Genomic DNA, 20,325 nt, shown 5'->3' with positions numbered 1-20,325 from the left:
TACTATGTTAACAAATAACACTATTGCACCCGATTTACTATTGAAACGGAGTTTGGCAACCTAGGGCCTGATGCCGGCCAGATCGGTTCAATAAATGTAATAGTCTGATTGACGATTGCAGTGGAAAAATGGAGATCCCCCTCGTCTCTTTACTTTCTATATTCAATGAGTAAATGCGATTGATCTGTGATATTCCATCAACCGTTGAAAGATACAAGACATTGCAATCCATAGGATCTATGTCTAATAGATCAAATTTCAGACAATGTTGCCAATTCATGTGTTGATCTATCCAATCCAAATCAATCGAGCCAAATCAATCGAGCGATGAACTTTCCAATAATATTCTCCTTCAAACTCGTCACATCTCCAAACAGTACATATAATATTCGATGGAAGAAACTCTATCTGTACATTGTAGAGATGACCTCCGCTTGCTCCAAAAACAGTATGAAAACTGTCCAAGCTTCCGGGTAATGGAATCTGAAGACAGAGATCACGAGTTTGATCGAATGCGATGATCAATTGGCTTATATCACTAGCCCAATACAAAATTCCTCTATGTTCAACGGTTTTAACAACAGTTGTGTCAAATATAACTTCAGCATCAATTGTTGTCGTTAATACCTTCCATTTGTTAGTTGCAGAATCAAATATCTCCATATTCAAAACGTTTGAATTTATAATTCGAGAATTGCTAACAATCTTCACCACCTTAATCTGAGCCTGAGTCGAACCATCTGTAGATTCAGATACAATTCCGGATAAAACAAATTTGCTGCAAGTTGGTGGGAAAGGAAGGGTAACCCGTTGCTTTATCACCGGATTACAAACATAGTAAAAGCATGCGTTTCTGCATAGTAACAGACCATTACTCGAAGCAAGAACAATTTCGATAGGAATAAAATCGGAGGAAAACTGAAAATTTTCAATGTAACTATTGGACCATAACAATGAGTCCCCCTCGTTTCTTAGGTATTCACCCTTGTAAGAATCAAACATAAGATCATAGAACTTTATATATAAAGTTAGGGTTTGTCTGGTTGGAGGAGAAGAAGAAGAAGTTTTACGAATCTCGAATTGGGAAGGAAAGGAAGGATGAGAGATGAGTGACAACCAGAGCTTGGAAACAATCTTATTCCTATGGAGTTGTTTAACGGTAAGTTTGTAAAGTATTTCTAACAGTATTTCTGATGGAAGATCATTGATGGTAGACGACGGTTTGTTTTCACTGTTTCTGGTCAAACAAAAGGAAGCCATCGGATACTTTTGAAAGAAGAAGTTGAACAGAAAGAAGAAGAAAGGTAGATAGCTGAAGGCTCAGAAATTGTAATTCAAATGCTGATTAGCTTTACTCTATATGTAGGAATTAATTCTTCTAATCCTAATTAGATTAGGATTAGGAATATTTTATTTATTTATCGTGTTTAAAGAATGAAATTCCTAATTAATTAAGAAGTCTTTTACAGCTTAACTACTTAATATTTTATTGAGACAAAAATAATTAATTAATTAATATCATATTAATTTCATTTCAAAAAAAATTTAATAACATATAATACGCTGAATTCGGGTTTAATTTTAGGGATAAGGTGTAAAAATATTTCTAACATTTGTAACCAGGAGCAATTTTACCCATAAGGTTCAAAATGGTGCAATTTTACCCTTAACACTAGCGGCCAAGAGCAATTTTACCTCTAACGTTCTCAAGCTGGGTCAATTTTAGAAATAATTCATCAAATTGGCTTATCGTTCATGAATCTTGTCATTTACATTTCACATGTGAGTCATTTTATTACTCATTAGTGACGGATCATAAACATACAATTACACGTGGAATTTTTTTTTTAAAATAAAAATTATACTAACTATTTTATGAGTTGGACAAAAAAAATTCAAAATATTTCATCGAATTAATAAATATTAACATCCAATTCCATTATTAAACCACGGAAAATATTTTATTTACATTATTATTATTATTATTATGTTGAAGAATAAAAAAAAAAAACAAACAAATTGTTTCTGTTATTTTGATCGGAGTTTTAATTGGAATTAGATTATTGAGTCAAATTCTAAATAAAATCTATCTATATATATCACATTCTAATTAAAATCTATCTGACAAATTGTTTCTGTTATCTATTAACAGAAAATGTTTTATTTACATTATCTTGAAAATAAGAAAATTATTATCTCATAATAGTATTAATTTGGGTTAAGGTGCAAAACTGTACGAAGAACTGTACCTACAAATTTACCACATGCCGTGGCGATTTTTTCTGTGCGGTAGCCTACAGGAAGACCGTGTAGTTGGATCCAAAAAGCTGCTTCGTTGAGTTCAAGACCATGTACATCCTCTGGTTTATTTACTCTTCGTATAATGAGTAGTTTGTTTTCGAACGACCATGGGCCTCCATTCAAGACTGCATTGATGTCAAACTCATGATTAAATTGGAAGAGATAACGGCTACCTTCTAGTTCGACTATTGCCATGCCTCCTGCTGGTTTCCCAAGTCGTGATAGTGTAACTTTCATGCCTTCTGTATTGATAGATTTATCAGATATAAATCTTCCTATACCACTCCATCTGAGATCAAACGCAGGTAATGACCCTTCCTCTGGAATTATAACAGGTGCGGCGTCTTCATCTGCTAAAGATAGTTGGAGGCAATCTTGCGTTAGGTTTTCCATAACCCTGAGGTAGTTCGGATAGTAAAATCGAGGGATAAGAAAACTCTGATTACAGAGGTAATCGAGATGTCTACAAACGAGAGATCGATGTAGAAACTGTAGTAGATTTAGAACAAATTTTCGACAGAAAAAAAAAACGTAGCACCCAAGTTAGGTTAGATACGAAAGAACCCTAATACGGGGTATGGACGCAGGTATATAAGGGTAAGTTTAAGATAATTTTCTCAACCCAGCAGCTCTGATTTAGGAGCAAAGTAAAAAAAGTCTTTTTCTAATTTAATTCTTATCTTCGTTTCAATTTCTTTTTTAAATTTGCTAATTAAGTTTCGTCTATTTCCAACCTAATTTTCAAATTTCTGTTTGGGTGTTCTTATCCAGTAAAGTTTAAAATTGGCATTAGATCTATTTGGCTCCCCCAAACTAACGTTTTAAAGTCAACTAGGACCCTCAAATATCAAAATCATTAATCATGTTGGGGAACTAAGCAAAAATCATTTATTAAGTTTTTATCTTATCCTAAAATCAGAAACTGTGATTATTGGATATAACTGTAATAATCTTTGTGTTGGTTCAAAATGAGTTTGAGGTAGAGGGTTTGAAACTATTCAACCGAATCATTTTCGATGAGGCCTCAATTAATGATTTTTGTTGATAATTAGGACTCAATTGATGATTTTTACTTAGTTTAGGAACATGATTGATGATTTTGATAGTGTAAGTTTAGGAACATGATTAATGATTTTGGGGAAAATTACAAAACTGGGTCAAATGGGAGGCCATTTACATATTTAACCCATTTACTCATCCTACTACATATCTAGACTGATTTTGTGTGACTTTTCCATAATACCCCTAACCTTCCCACTTCCACCACTCGCGAACCGCCGCTCCCCCTATCTCCTTGGTTATGCGAAAAGTTGCTCCTACATTAATGATTTCAAGACTTTTGATCTTCCTTTCTTCCTTTAAATTACACGAAATCTGCACCATTTAGTCAAAATCACAATGAATTTATCTTTTTCCTCTCTTCATCTCTTGATTCTGCAACTTCCCAACCCTAGAAAACGAAGCCATGGTTTTTCATCTTCCTGTTTGTTGTTTGGTTTCTTTCTTCTTGTTACCATCAAAGAAATGGTTTTTCTACGTTATTTCCTTCGTTCTTCCCATTTATCATATTGTTATTGTCGCTTTTGGGGGTGAAAGGGGCGAAAAATGTAAGTATCTGTTTTTTTCTGCGTTTTTTCATGAATTCACTTCGCAATCTATGGTTTCGCGAAGCTTTGTGAAGAGAACGAGCCTGGAAAAGTGATGATCTACTTCGTGAATCGATGATTTCGCGAAGATCTGCGAAGAGAAAGAGTCTGAAACGTATGGATCTACCTCGCGAATCGATTAGTTCGCGAAGTCTGTGAATAGATCCTCACGTTTCAGACCTCGCAGACTTCGCGAAAGCATCGATATGCGACATAGATAGTCACGTTTCAAACCTCGCAGACTTCGCAAAATCATCTCTTTCCCTGCACATTTACATTCGCATGCTTCGCTAATCTTCATTTCGCGAAGCCAAAATCATCTTTTTCACTGCCTAACACGATTAATTTTTTCTATAGATGGTTGAATATGTAACATCCCTTTCTGGAAGGCGGCGTACTGGGCTGCAGGAGAGATGATTTTCCTTCCTGTATCGGGATGAACTTCCCCAAGATTGACACATTCACTTCTAAAGTGGTTGGTTAGGAGAGGTTGTGTCAATCTTGGGGTGCACCATGGGACACGTCCATCCCATGGTGCCAATCTTCAAAGTGAACCTAACTAATCCGGTACATATTTTAAATCGGATGAGTAATCTTGGTGTGCACCGTGGGACACGTCCATCCCAAAAGGTCTGGAAGTCCAGGCCTTCTGGGATGAGAAATGGAAGTCCAGACCTTTTGGGATGGATGTGTCACATGGTGCACACCAAGATTACTCATCTGTTTCAAGATTGGTACCGGATTAGTTAGGTTCACTTTGAAATGATTCGTTAGTAGAGTTTATTGTGGCAATCTTGTTGTAAATTTTGATAATGTTATGATTTGAATGTTGTTATTGTGGCAATCTTCTTGTAAATTTTGATAATGTTATGATTTTAATGTTAGAATCCGTTGTTGTTTGCCATTTTTTGTTATATACCACTTCGCGAATTAGCTTCAAAACATATCCAGCATTCGCATATGCGAACTAAATTCATCAAGCAAAATAAACTTCAGCTTCGCAGGCTTCGCATATGCGAACTAAATTCATTAAGTAAATCCGAACATTAGCTTCGCAAGCTTCGCATATGGTCGAATATGCGAAGTCAGACGGGATGGAGACAGACGTGCGTAAATATTGAGGGTATTATGGGAAAGTCACACAAAATCAGTCTAGATATGTAGTAGGATGAGTAAATGGGTCTCCCATTTGACCCAGTTTTGTAATTTTCCCATGATTTTGATAGTGTAAGAATTTAATTGACCTTGAAACCTTAGTTTGGAGACCCAAATGTGTATTATGCCTTTAAAATTTAAGGCAAAGTTAAGTATTAGCTTAAGATTTTTTTTATATTGTAGGCCCGTTTGGTTACCTGCTGTTTGTTGTTACTATTTGTTGTTACGGTTTGTTGTTTGCTGTTGGAAAAACTATTTTTCCAAAAAGTATGGATTCCCAAATTCTTTAAAACTCTGCCTTTTAAAGTGAAAAGGCAAACAGGAGGTGAAAATTAGGTAATCAAACGCCCCCTATATCTAATTAACTCGGTTGGAAGTTATGTGAATCATTTCTTAATTAAAGTTTTCTGCATAATTCGACAACTTTATCTTAATGTACTTGAAGTCTTTAATCTCTCAAGTATGGGTGTTCAACGCGTCTAACTGAAAAGTAAAAAACCAAAAACTGAATAACACAAAAATGAGAACCAAACCTAATGGAATAATATTAACAAACTTAACCAAATAATTTAATTTAGTTTGGTTTGGTTTGGTTCGATTCGATTTTCGGATTCAACACATACTAAATCAATTATTTTTTTTTGGTAATCGGAAGAGGGTGGAAACCCAAACAAAACAAGAAAAACAAATTAACGACCTATTCTATTTGAGTGTCGGCCAAGCCGATCCTCACGAAGAATAGCTTGGAGTCCCACAGGGGCACATCGCACTCGTGATGACCCAAAGTAAACGACCCTGCGAAGTTCGACATCTAGTCAGTAGCCTGATTCCCTTCTCGAAATGTATGAACCAGGCTTAGCTCCTAATCTTGACTCATGTACTCCTGACATCTCAGTAACAGCCATACCAGTGGGTGGTGCCTACCAGTCTTCCCATTCATCATTACGAGGACAGTCTCTGAGTCAAGCTCCACTTGGACCTTTCTGTAACCTATATCCCAAGCCAATGTAAGTCCGAAATAAAGCCCCCAGAGTTCGGCTAACACTGCCATACAAACATCGAGGTTCACTATAAGATAGTTCAGGGGGCTAATATGTACATTTTAAAGAGTTAATTGGTCAATTTAAGCAAATTCAGTTGGTTAATTGAACATTTTCAAAGTACAATGAGACAATTGACTTTTATAGACAAATTCAAAGGGGCTAAAAATATATTAAACATTTTGTTTTGTTACGCAGCAAATGCTCGTAACTCCTCCTCCACCTTAATTTCGCAAGCATAGTATTCCTTTTTTATTATTTTGGGTTTTATTATAATTTCAATTTAAGAGCGGCCTGGTGCATTATGCGTCCCTATTTAAGTGAGGGTTCGGGAAAATGTCCTACCATAAGAGTCTACTGGAGGCACGTCTTCTTCACCAATTTTTTTGGTAAGAAGCCGCTCCTATGATTCGAACCCGTGACCTCTGAACAGTGGCGGATCCAGGATTTGAGGGAGGGGGGAAAAACTCTATATAAATTTTTTTAGACAAAATAGCATTAATTGAAAAAAATATACTTTAATACATAATTGCTATTCGATACAAAATGTCTTAAAAAAAAACTTCTAATGCTAAGTAAATCGACGATTACGAGGTGACAATTGATATCTACGATCTGTCATAGCTTGAAAACGATCTGCTCCTTGTACCTATACTGCTTCTTTTTAGGGTTAAGGTGCAAAAATACTCCTAACGTTTTGGGTCAGGAGCAATTTTACCTCTAACGTCTAAAATGGTGCAATTTTACCCCTAATGTTTGTAGCCAAGAGCAATTTTACCCCTAACGTTGATAAATTGGATCAATTTCAGACACTATTATAAAATACAGTCAGTTTTTTCTTTATTTTGCACCAATTGCATATCAATTTGTTCTAAAAAAGGATATAATGTTTTTTGTAATTTAATAATAAAATTGGAGATTAATATTTATAAATTCGGTAAAATTTTTGGAATTTTTTTTTCTAATTCGTACAAAAGACAGTATATTTTTAATATTTTTTTCACATCCCAACATATGTTTGTGATTTGTTACTGATAAAATAACGCATATGTTGTAGATGACAAGATTCATAACCGAGAAGACAGTTTAATGAATTATTTGTCAAATTGACTCAATTCATCAACGTTAGAGGTAAAACCGCTATTGGCTTCCAACATTAGGGATAAACTTGCACAATTTTAGATGTTAGGGATAAAATTGTTCCTGATCCAAAACATTAGGGTATTTTTGCACATTAACCCTTATTTTTGGACTAATTTTTTTTTTTTGGGGATGAAGGGGGGCAAATGCCCCCTTTGACCCCTCCCCCAATCCGCCCCTGCCTCTGAATTACACGACAATAACGTTTACCGTTGCACCAAAACTATACGACATACAAAAAATATACACCTTATGGTAACTCATACGAAAATATTTTCTCATCACTAAACAATTACGATGATGATAACTTTTTTTTTAATGGTATGATGGTTATTATTACTTGATTGCATTCGCATCTATTAGTTAGTATTTTGTTTATTATGCCCCAAAATGTTATAATCCCCCTTCACCTTAATTTAGGAAGAATAATATTCAGTTTTTGTTTAATTTCAATTAAATTAAGGTTTCATATATTTGTATAAAAATATTAAGTAAGGGTAATTTTTTTTTTTTGTTGAAAAATAAAATATTTTCCGGTATTTAGTTGCGACATCAAAAATTATTTTACAGTTTTTAATTTTTATTTTCATCTAAAGTTTATATTATAATAAAAGAAAAACAGAAAACGTGAAAAAACATAAAAAGAAAAAGTGAAAGCGTGACAACCGGAAATATAAAAGATAGTAAAAACAGAAAAAGAAAACGTAAAACGGAAATAAAATATGAAAAATTCATAAATGTGAAAAACGTAAAAATAGTGAAATATGAAAAAACATGATAATAGAAAAAATGACAAAATACAATAAAAAATGTAAAAAGTATTTTTTTAGTTGTCTTATCTTTCAATTTTTTTTTTTTGCTTTGTGTACATTTTTACTTTTTTTTCATGAAAGATTGGGACGCGATTAAGTGGTTAAACATCCCAACTAGGTTGGCACCCCTAACACACCACATCAACCCGAAATATTATTAATAAAAAAAAGGAAAAATACAAAGGGAGAAAAAGAAAGAGAAAAAAAATGTTCAAAACAGAGAAATTAAGGAAATCGAACATGAGCAACATTGCAAAGGTCGTCAAAAACAGATGATTGACAAAAATGAGGAGCTGAATGCCACCATGTAATAACCGAAGCTGTTTTGCCAAAACGAGCAAGTTGATCCGCCGCCTGATTGCCCTCTCGATAAATATGAGTGATTCTACAATTCATATTCGAGACTCTAGATAAACACTGAAATCAGTCCTGTCTAATTTTCCAGGGGGGCCATAGAAACCTTTCCGTTTAGCATATCCACCGCATATGCAGAGTCCGATTCAATCCAAAGATTGTGCCACCTCCATTCCCAGGCAGATTCTACTGTGAAAATAATGGCAGACAGCTCGGCAATATGCGCATAGGAATTAGAGAGGTTAATAGCATAGCAGCCAATAACAAACCCACGAGAATTTCTGAAAATCCCACCAGCTCCGGCGAGACCCGGCGCACCGTCCGCCGCGCCGTCGGTTTAACTTTTATGCAGTTCGACGGCGGTGGGCACCAACGAACAATGATAGGGTCCGGCGGCGGTCTAGCACGGCTCGGCAAATTAACAATCCATTTTGGTTCCTGAATGTAAAAGTAAAGCCGATTCTGCAGGAATTGGATTGAAGGGAGTTCATTTTCAAAAATAGCCATATTTTTGATGTACCAAATGTACCAAACAACAGTTATAGCAGCAAAATTCCACCATTTTCTCATAGAAATATGTAAACGAACAGCTATAATCTCACGGAAAAGACTCCCAAAGGTCAGCATACTACTACGGTGGATGCCGAAAATAGAGAAAACAACATTCCAAAGACTATTCGACACTGGGCACGTGACGAAAAGATGATCAATTGATTCAATATGACATTTACACAGCTCACATCTCGAAGCAAGAGAAAATCCACATAACTGTAAATTGGTTTGCACCGCAATTTTCCTATGAATCACTAACCAGCAGGTGACAGACCGCCTAGGCGGCACGGAGGCATTCTAGAGGAATTTGTTCCACAACTGGAGTGTTGTTGCAGAATGAGCTATAAAACCCTTTGGCAGTACACATACCTGACATAGCCGACTTCCACACACAAGTATCGGTTCCGTCCCGACTGCCAGAAACCCTCTGAATGTTCAATTGGACAAGATCAGGTAGACGATGCAAATTAGTCCAGGATTCATCATCACGAAAGGAGTGAAGCGGATCATAAAGCTTGCGCTGTATATTTGCCGGGATGCCGAGCTGATTTGCAACCGTCAGTGCAATCCAAGAGTCCGTCCAGAAATTCAAATCAGAATTGCCTCCAAACCACCATATTACTTCCAAACTAATCTGCTCATAAATTGGTCGAATAGAGGCCCAAACCGATGAGTTTGAAATATAGCGCTTAGGCATACCAGATTGATAAAGGAAACGATTTCGCAACAAAGAAGGGATATAACCATTCGTTTTAATCAAATCCCAGCTGAACTTGCCAAGAAGAGAGTTGTTGAATAATTTGATATCCTTGATACTAAGCCCCCCCCCCCCCCCCCCCCCCCCCCGAATTCATACAATTCACAACACTTTTTCCATTTAACAGTAAGAAGCTTTCTCTGATCCTTGTCCCCAGTCTAAAGGAAGTTTCTGAGCGCTTTAGCAATCTTTATGGTGAGAGAGGAAGGCCATTTGTAAATCATAAGTGAGTGAATAAGAGCACCCGTTAGTGCAGATTTTATCAGAGTTAGCCTTCCCGCTAAAGAGAGCGACCGCCCCTTTCAGAAACTAAATTTAGCAAGGAAACGATCCATAAGCGGCCGTAGATAACGAGCCCTTGGCGCCCCCTGAAAAATTGGTACCCCAAGATAATTAAACGGCAGCCGAGCAACACGAATACTTAGAATATTAATGAGCCGATTCCTGCGCTGATTGCTGATACTGTTCCCAAAATAAATTGCAGATTTATCCCAGTTAACTATCTGACTCGATGTGGCTGCATAAAAGTTGAAAAGATCCTTGACATATTTCATATTTTTGAGAGTAGCCCTGCCAAAAATTAACATATCATCTGCATATAAGAGGTGAGAAGGAAAAGGAGTAGTGTTGTGATAAACCATGGGTTGAAATTTGCCTTCACCCACCAACTTGGCCAGCCAACGACTAAAGAAGTCTTCTGCAATACCAAATAGAATTTGAGAAAGCGGATCCCCTTGCCGAACCCCACATGAGCAGCTAAAGTAGCCCTTACTACCTCCTCTAAAACCAATTGACATACGAGTAGACCGAAGAATTTCCAAAATCCAACTTTTAAATTGCAAAGAAAAACCAAAAGATTCAAGAACTGCTAGAAGAAAATTCCAGTCAATGGTGTCAAAAGCTTTCCTGATATCAATCTTCAAAGCCATATTTCCGCCAAAGCAATTCTTGTTTAACATATTTACCCCTTCCGAGGCTGCAGCAATGCAATGATGAATGCTTCTGCCAGCAATGAATCTGAATTGATTATCCGAAACAATGCACGTGGCGATAGGCGCCAACCTGTCAGCAAGGATCTTTGAAATGATCTTATAGTTAAAATTGCTTATGGCGATAGGTCGAAAATGATGAATTTCATTGGCTTCATCAACTTTGGGAAGAAGAGTCATACTACTAGAATTCATACCAGGAAGCATACAACCGGTATCAAAGAAACTTTGCACCATCTTACAGACATCAGAACCAATTACATCCCAAAAGTGCTGGTAGAAACCCCCCTATCCATCAGGACCCGGGGAGCTATCATGGCTAAGACTGAAAACCGCAGCACGGATCTCATCAGGCGATGGCCGCCGTGTGAGAATATCATTTTCCACCAAATTGACCAAATCCAGTATAACCGCAGAAACAGAATCATGATCAATAGTTAGTCTGCTGCTAGTAAATAGCGTGGTCAAGTATTCTACAACATGCTGAGAAATGATATTCTCATCATCAAACCAAAATTCCGTTAATGAGAAGAGAATCCATTGATGATTGAATTTTTCGACCTTTTGCCGAACGGTGAAAAAAATTGGAGTTCCGATCCCCCGCCTCAAGCCATTTTTCTCTGCTTTTATCTCGGAGAAGCAATTCTTACCGATGAAGCTGAAGATCAAGCTCGCTCTGATCTTTTGCCTCAATCAGACGCCAGTTCTCATTCAAACCCTGCACTGAGATGTCTCTTTGAATTTCAGCTAACCTGGACTGAGCAGCAACAATATTTACTTCCACCCTACCAAACACTTCTCTATTCCATAAACGCAATTTAGGCTTCAAAGATTTAAGTTTATGACAAAGTAGCTGCGCCGGAGGAAGAGAAACATGGATGTTACTCCAATGATCGGTGATCAAACCCCTTAGAGATTCATGTGTAGTCCACATAGAGAGGAAACAGAAGCGGGTCTGCCGAGCTAAGCCATTCTTGCATACCAAAAGCAACGGACTGTGATCAGACTGATGATGAGGGAGGACAGAACAACTGATTGAATCCCAGTAATCCACAAAATCATCAGACACAAGAGCGCTGTCAAGCTTACATTCAACATGTTCCGGACCAATACGACCATTAGACCAAGTAAATTGCATACCAGAACTAATAATTTCCGCAAGACTGTTATTATTAATAAAGCCACGAAAGTCCCTACAACTAATGGCAGAAGGACTACGACCCTTGTTTTCGTGAGCACCGATGACTGCATTGAAATCACCGATAACCAGTTTTTTCCGATTGTCCACAACACCATTGAGTGAATCCCAGAATATACGTCTTCTACCAAAAAAATTACTGCCATATATGAAAGAGAGCTGAGAATAATCCGTGGCACTACCATAGTTGATCGAGAGGTGCTGATCATGGCAAAGAATCAGAGAGCAAAGTTGAAGAGTACCAATTTTACAAAAAAGCCAAATAGAATTACAAGGATTCCCAGCGACAAACTGCAAGCCAATAGAATTCCAGAAAGAAGAGTGAATCCTATCCAAAGCAACCATAGGTTCAGAAATACATACCAGATCCAGAGTCATCCAAAAAACCCCTAATCATCTAATTATCACAAATAAACCGCTAATTCATTCGCGTTTATTTGTGATAATTAGATAATTAGGGGGTTAATTTACTCAGAGCACCCAGGATTTCTGATCCGGTTCAAGGTAGAAAAATTGGCTTGTAATACTACATCGGGCTTTGGTTATTGTTTCTGTTACTTTTCTATTTTCCCAGAAGCAGATTTAAACTCATGTTATAGATTCTGTTCAAGCTGGGACTGTAGTTATTAAAGGCTCATGGCGCACTAAGGCACTAGGGATCCTGGATCCATGACGCTCGCGATAGCGAGAATGAGTGTGGTTTCTATAATTGATAAGAACTGAATTTGAACAATCATATATTTTTCTTTTAGATGACTCCTGATGATATTGTCTGCTGCTTTTGAAACATACTCATGATGACTCGTGATGATATCGTCTACTGTATTTTATTAGTACATCAGTGTTGACATTGACTTTGATGACCAATTGAATATAGTACTTTACTGTAGGATCTAGGTCTATTAAATCTCATGGTGCACCTTTTATTCAATACTTTTTCTTCTCTATTTAGTAGTAAACATACTCATGTGATGTTTATCCCTTCTGATAGAACTATTGTGGTTTCAAATAGGTTGGAGCGCCTGGTATTTGAACATTCATTGCATGAACAAATACCTGCGAACAATGTGTCGAACAACTCTTATATACCGCGGCTTGAATCTTTGTGTTATAAAATCATTCTGGACATTATACCGTCATGGCTATTTCTGCTAAAATACTCACCATTGACAAACATGAAGGTAATGGAGAATGGACAGTTGTCTTACCTCGTCGTGGAAAACGGAGGAGAAACTTTCCTAAAACTGCGACATCAGAAAAGCAGCAGCAGCAGCAGCAGCCATGGGCTAACAAACAATCACATGCATTATAAGTTCATAGATTTTTATAGGCTTAAACCATAAGCAACCCCCTGAACTTACGGGACGACCTATTTGCCCCATCAACTATTTAAAAGTGGTATTAGCAACCCCCTATTTTCATTATGACGGAAACAAAATGAAATTCCAACATTAGTATAAGTGTTAATGGAAGTATTGGAACCAACCTGCATATATGTAATCTCATTTGCAGCTTGTTTTAATAGTGCATAACCATATATACAATTTTTACAAGAGAACGTGTGTACTGTCTATATTAACCTCATTTGCAGCTTATTTTAGTAGTGAACAACCCTTATTATTATGACCTTCGTGATTACAATGAGAAATGTCATAATTATTTCCGTTATAATGAAAACAGGGGGTTGCTAATACCACTTTTAAATAGTTAAAGGGGCAAATAGGTCGTCCTTTAAGTTCATGGGCAAAATGACTAAAAGTGACAAGTTCAGGGGACTGCGTATGGTTTAGGCCATTTTTATATAAACTTGCATGTACTTTTTATTTGTAAATATGTACCTCTATATTTTTAACAAATATGGTTCTTCGGTGTCCGTTTCCGTTTCCATTTCCATATAAGCTTCCATGCAACATAGCTGCTTTGTCTATACTCCTACATTTTTAACAAATATGGTTTTCCGCGTCTGTTTCCATCCATATCGGCTTCCATGTAACCTAGTTGCTTTGTCTATACCCCTATATTTTTAACGAATATGATTTTCCGATATCTGTTTCTATTTCCGTATCAATTTCCATGCAATATAGCTGATTTGTCATAGATTTTGGTCCTCATTTTAGTGTAAAATTGATGTAAAAGAAACTAAAAACTTACTGTTCTATTCCACAGTTCTGTTGGAGTTATGACTAATTCGTTGCTTCTGACATTCAAATTCGCGTCTAAGTTGAACCATACTTACGGAGCATCATCTCCGAGCACCAACATTTTTTCAGGTTCTGATCATCTAGTAGATCCGACAACAGAGAAACTGAAGCGATCATATTACGATGGTAAAATGGAAAGAAGAACGATAAATGTAATCAACACGGAAAATGATTGATCGGATCGACAGCTGAAAAGGTTCTGGGCTCAGAGTTGAAAATGCAGATAGTAATATATGGTATTGGCAGCATTGAATCGTAGGAAACTCCTAGAGTTCAGCTGAGCGTCGCGGTCTTAACGAAAAAAGAGTTAAGTTGGATAGGCGACATCAAAGTTTTTGATCCAGTTCATTCTTCAATAGAATCTCAAGTCCTAGAAATACTAGGTTGTTCTGCCCCATAAAGGAGCATTGCCGCAGATGTGTGACAAAGGCAACGCTATTCTACATGCCACATAGCGAGGCAGAGCTATATAACAATATCTTACAAGAAAGCTGGGGTCTAGGAGCCCCCAGCCACCGGTTCCACCATTGAGCACCGGGGTTTAGGAACTCAGTTCTTGTTGATTCATCAAAGCATATTAATTGTAGCTGCTCCAAAATTCAGAAAGCAGTTTGTAATCAACATAGTTTAAGAGGATTATTTTGCTCCTTTTCATTAATTCTCATGTATTGCTTTCAATTTTTGTTTTGACTTTAACAGACTTAAATGCTACAATGTGCTTTAAAAAAAATTGGAATTTACTTATTATATTATCAAATAAACAATTCCCATATCAAATTAACATAAACATACAGTCAACAAATTAAAATCTACAAAACATTGTTCTTAAATCAGCAAAATAAGTTAATAGAATTGATGAAAGCGGTTATGAACACGTACATATTTAGTTGAATTGACTACTATGTTAACAAATAACACTATTGCACCCGATTTACTATTGAAACGGAGTTTGGCAACCTAGGGCCTGATGCCGGCCAGATCGGTTCAATAAATGTAATAGTCTCATTGACGATACCTAAATGCAGTGGAAAAATAGAGATCCCCCTCGTCTCTTTACTTTCTATATTCAATGAGTAAATGCGATTGATCTGTGATATTCCATCAACCGTTGAAAGATACAAGACATTGCAATCCATAGGATCTATGTCTAATAGATCAAATTTCAGACAATGTTGCCAATTCATGTGTTGATCTATCCAATCCAAATCAATCGAGAGATGAACTTTCCAATAATATTCTCCTTCAAACTCGTCACATCTCCAAACGGTACATATAATATTCGATGGAAGAAACTCTATCTGTACATTGTAGAGATGACCTCCGCTTGCTCCAAAAACAGTATGAAAACTGTCCAAGCTTCCGGGTAATGGAATCTGAAGACAGAGATCACGAGTTTGATCGAATGCGATGATCAATTGGCTTATATCACTAGCCCAATACAAAATTCCTCTATGTTCAACGGTTTTAACAACAGTTGTGTCAAATATAACTTCAGCATCAATTGTTGTCGTTAATACCTTCCATTTGTTAGTTGCAGAATCAAATATCTCCATATTCAAAACGTTTGAATTTATAATTCGAGAATTGCTAACAATCTTCACCACCTTAAACTGAGCCTGAGTCGAACCATCTGTAGATTCAGATACAATTCCGGATAAAACAAATTTGCTGCAAGTTGGTGGGAAAGGAAGGGTAACCCGTTGCTTCGTCACCTGATTACAAACATAGTAAAAGCATGCGTTTCTGCATAGTAACAGACCATTACTCGAAGCAATAACAATTTCGATAGGAATAAAATCGGAGGAAAACTGAAAATTTTCAATGTAACTATTGGACCATAACAAAATCAATGTTCAGGGGCTCAATGTGGAAAAATAATTGATCAGGGGCTTGATCCTTAAAACAGATAAAGTTCAGGGGCTTAAATATGCTTTTTGCCTTTTTTTTAATAACATATTAATATGCTGAATTCATGTTTAATTTTAGGGATATGATGTAAAAATATCCCTAACGTTTATAGCCAGAAGCAATTTTATCTTTAACGTTTAAAATGATGCAATTTTATCCCTAATGTTAGCAGCCAATAGCAATTTTACCTCTAACGTTCTCAAACTGGGTCAATTTTAGAAATAAGTCGTCAAATTGTCTTCTCGTTCATGAATCTTGTCATTTACCTTTCACATGTGAGTCATTTTATTACTCATTAGCGACGGATCATAAACATACAATTAGACGTGAATTTTTTTTTTTTTAAATAAAAATTATACTGACTATTTTATGAGTTGCACAAAAAAATTCAAAATATTAATCGAATTAATAAATATTAACATCCAATTTCATTATTAAACCACCGAAAATATGAATTTTTTTTTTAAACGAACTCATATACAATTGGTGCAGAATAAGGAAGAAAACATCTATGTTTTACAATAATGTCTGAAATTGATCGAACTAGTAACCTTAGGGGTAAAATTGCTCTTGGCTACCAACATTAGAGGTAAAATTACTTCTGTCTGTAAGCGTTGGGAGTATTTTTGCACCTTACCCCTTAATTTTAGCTACTAAATTCATGTTTGCTCTATATACTTATATTAATTAATAGGCTTAATACTTAGTTGTTCTCTGAACTTATTCAAAATGGTTGATTGGCCTTCTGATCTCACATGGTGTCTCACTAGCCACCTAAACTTGCTTAAATTAAAATATCATGATTAAGTTCCTAAATTTATAAAAACGTCATTAAGATGCACAAAACAGAAAGTTAATTTATTTTAAATACTTAGAATCACGAATTAAATCTTTATTTTTTAAGTTTTGAATTTTTTTACAAATTTAGATAAATTGCAATTTACATCACTTTGAACAAATTTAGGAGGCAAGTTCAGGAGGCTAATAGATCACTTTAAACAAATTCAGGTGGTCAATAAATTATTTTAAACAAGTTCAAGGGGCTAACGAGACATTATATAAGTTCATAGAGCCAATCAAGTTTTTTTTAACAAATTTAGAGGGTTTTTTTATGTATTAAGCCTAATTAATATGATTTTCTTAACTCAATTAAACTTCAAACTAAAGTAAAACCCCATCTAAGGTTAAAAAAAAAAAATGTTTGTTGACATTAGAAAAATATTGAGGATTACGGTAATAAATCATTAGAAATTTAATTGAGTTTTGTTTTAATTAGGTAAAAGCATCGTAATGATGTTATGGCTGACTCGTCAGCATTAATCAATTCAGATCTTTGACCGAAATGATATGTGGCACCCACGTGTAGGTTATTTTCATAAAAAAAAAAACTAAATTTTGTTTTTCTTTCCATAAAAATAAATGAAACATGGCAGTGAGGTGGCATATACATGGATGTCATATGTTGTTTCGGTCAGAAATGGAGTTGATTAATGCTGACGTGTCATCCATATCATCATTCTGAAATCGTCGGAGTGACTTAATTGAAACAAAACTCAAAATTGAGTGAATTTATTAAAACAAATTAAAATTGAGTGATCATTTTGAGATAACCATGTAAATTCAGTTACCAACAATATATTTAACCCTTTGGTAATATAAGCCCTCTTCAAATAACCAGAATCTGGGGTTGGGCTCTTCCTTTTCAGCGGAGCTTTGGGGAATTCTCTCTGGTATCAAGCTTGCCAAGAGTCTGGGTTTAAAGATGTTATCTGTTGAGTCTGATAACATGGAGGCCATTAAAATGATTTCTGAGAATCATGCTATTTGTCTTAATAGCCGAAACCTTATCAAAGCTATTAAAAGGCTCTGCTCTTCCTTTGAGTTCATAAAGTTCAGCCACATTTTCAGAGAGCAGAACCGGATTGCTGATCGCTTGGCGGCGGCTGGTCATGAGGGGACGTTGGGCGTCACTACCCTTTCTGATCCTCCTATTTTTCTCTATTCTCTTCTTTTAGAAGATAGGATTGGGGTTAGCTTTCCTAGGCTGATCCCAGGATAGGTTTTCTTTTTTGTTTGGTTGTTTTTTTTCCCTTTCCTGTTTCTACCCCAAAAAAAAATTCAATTAAAAATTTAAATAGGCTCTAAAGTTGGGCAAATTATTAGAAGGACCTGGTTCTCCATATCAAATGGAGAACCTTCCATACATATTTGGACACGTGTAATATGGACCTACATATTTATAAGAGGTCGCACTATTTTAATTATTACGTGGGGTTAGAATACACATATCCAAATATAAATTGGAGGTCTTCCGAGTAACATGGAAAACCCTTTGCTTAATATAAGTGTTGAAACACCTTTCCACGCGATTTTGATTTGACAAAATCATTTAAGTTAATCCATGATTAATGGACAATTAAATTTAAGTGCTTTGATTTAATTGTACTAATATGTTTGTTCAATATTGAGTATAAATATAAATATAAATAGAAATAAAAAGTAAGACAGGACAAAGCTAGCATAAGATCACAGCACAAGCTGAGTAGAGTGGAACTCCGCATAACTGAAGATAAGTCATCTTCGGAACATAAGCTTAGAGATCAAAAAGCTGAGTGGAGCGAAACTCAGTATCAAGAATAGAAGAGTCTTCGAACTAAGTCTTGCAGAACGAAGCTGACCATGGAAGCTGAGTAAAAGAGAACTCAGTATCTGGATTAGCAACAATCAAAAGACAACGAATAACAAAGTCATGCCGAGTGATCTTCATGACAGTACCAATGATCCGTTAGCTAAAAGACAAGCCTGACAACTGTCTGAACCAATAATAGGAACCTCGGAATTACGCACAGAAATGATTTCGAGATGCATGGGTCAAACGTCCGATAGCTAAAAGACGAAACCTGAACAAGAAGACAAAACTGCAAGAAAAGGACAAGCCTGGCACCTGAGAAAATCAGATGATAGGATTGGCCTACGAGCCTGAAGGTGATCAGAGTCTTGTCTCCCAAAAGAGCCATTTTGGATTCAACGGGCAAAACAAATTCAAATGATTTGATCTTCAGATTACAAATATAAAGAGACAAGTAAACCTCTTGGATCATTGGCGATTTACAGAAAATACAAGTGAGAAAAATACAAGCAAAAAGCACATCAAAACAAAAGAGATCTTACACCAACTTTTCTATTCTGTGTAAAAGCTAGAGTGATCTTGTAATCATCTAAAGTGTTCTTCATTCGAAAAGAACAATTTGTATCAATTGTAAATTGAGAGTGTTGTGCTGAGTGTTTGGTTGTAAATACTCAGTGGTAGAGAAACCTAAGTGTTCGGTTATAGCACTTAGTAGGAGTTGAGTAGACGAATAGAGGAAGGTACTCTTGCATATTCAACTGCCTTGTAAACGGTTTGTGCTCTACCTTTAAAGAGCTCAGTATTGGATTTCAAAAGCCCGGAGGGACTCTAGGGACTAGACGTAGGCGGAGAGGCCGAACCAGGATAAGTCGTACTGAGTAATCTCAAACTCTCTCAATATATATATATCTGTATGTGTTGCTTGTTATATTTACTCAGCATACAAATTGTCTAAACTGATATTGAGTAAATAAGAGTGCTGAGTTGGAAGCTGACCACAAAAGTGTCAATTCCCAACTCATATGCTAAATAGCTCTAGTCAATATCTGGCTAAAGCTATCTTACGCTACAATCGGTCGTGCTGACCAAAGCTGAGTTATTCAACTCAAAGAAAATATATTAAGTCAGCTTAATTAAAATCGAAAAAGTTATATTAGTTCCTAACCCCCCCCCCCCTTGGAACTAATCACACGGGACCAACAAGTGGTATCAGAGCTAAATACCTCACTATTCAAAGATTTAACAATCTTGAGCTGATCCCGATAAATGGCTGAGAACAGCACTCGTTTCCTTCTCGGGAACCAAACAACACAGATACTCCTAGAGGGATTATCAATTAGTCGGCCTCCCCTATTCTTTGGATCCAATTATACATTCTGGAAGAATAGGATGAAGAACTTTATTCAAGCCACAAACATGAGTGCATGGCTTGCAATAGTTCAAGGCCTATATGTGCCATATAAAACTATTAACAATGAGAAAGTTGTTAAGAGTGAAACTGAGTGGTCAGAAGATGACCTTAAAAAATTACAAAACAATGCTTCGGCTATCAATATGCTTCACTGTGCGTTAGATGCTGCAGAATACAATAAGATTTCAGGTTGCGAGTCAGCACAGGAGATTTGGAAAAAGCTTGAAGTAAC

The sequence above is a fragment of the Euphorbia lathyris genome, chromosome 3 (genome assembly GCF_963576675.1).
Source record: "Euphorbia lathyris chromosome 3, ddEupLath1.1, whole genome shotgun sequence".
Classification (NCBI taxonomy): domain Eukaryota; kingdom Viridiplantae; phylum Streptophyta; class Magnoliopsida; order Malpighiales; family Euphorbiaceae; genus Euphorbia; species Euphorbia lathyris.
This window is presented reverse-complemented; position numbering follows the sequence as displayed.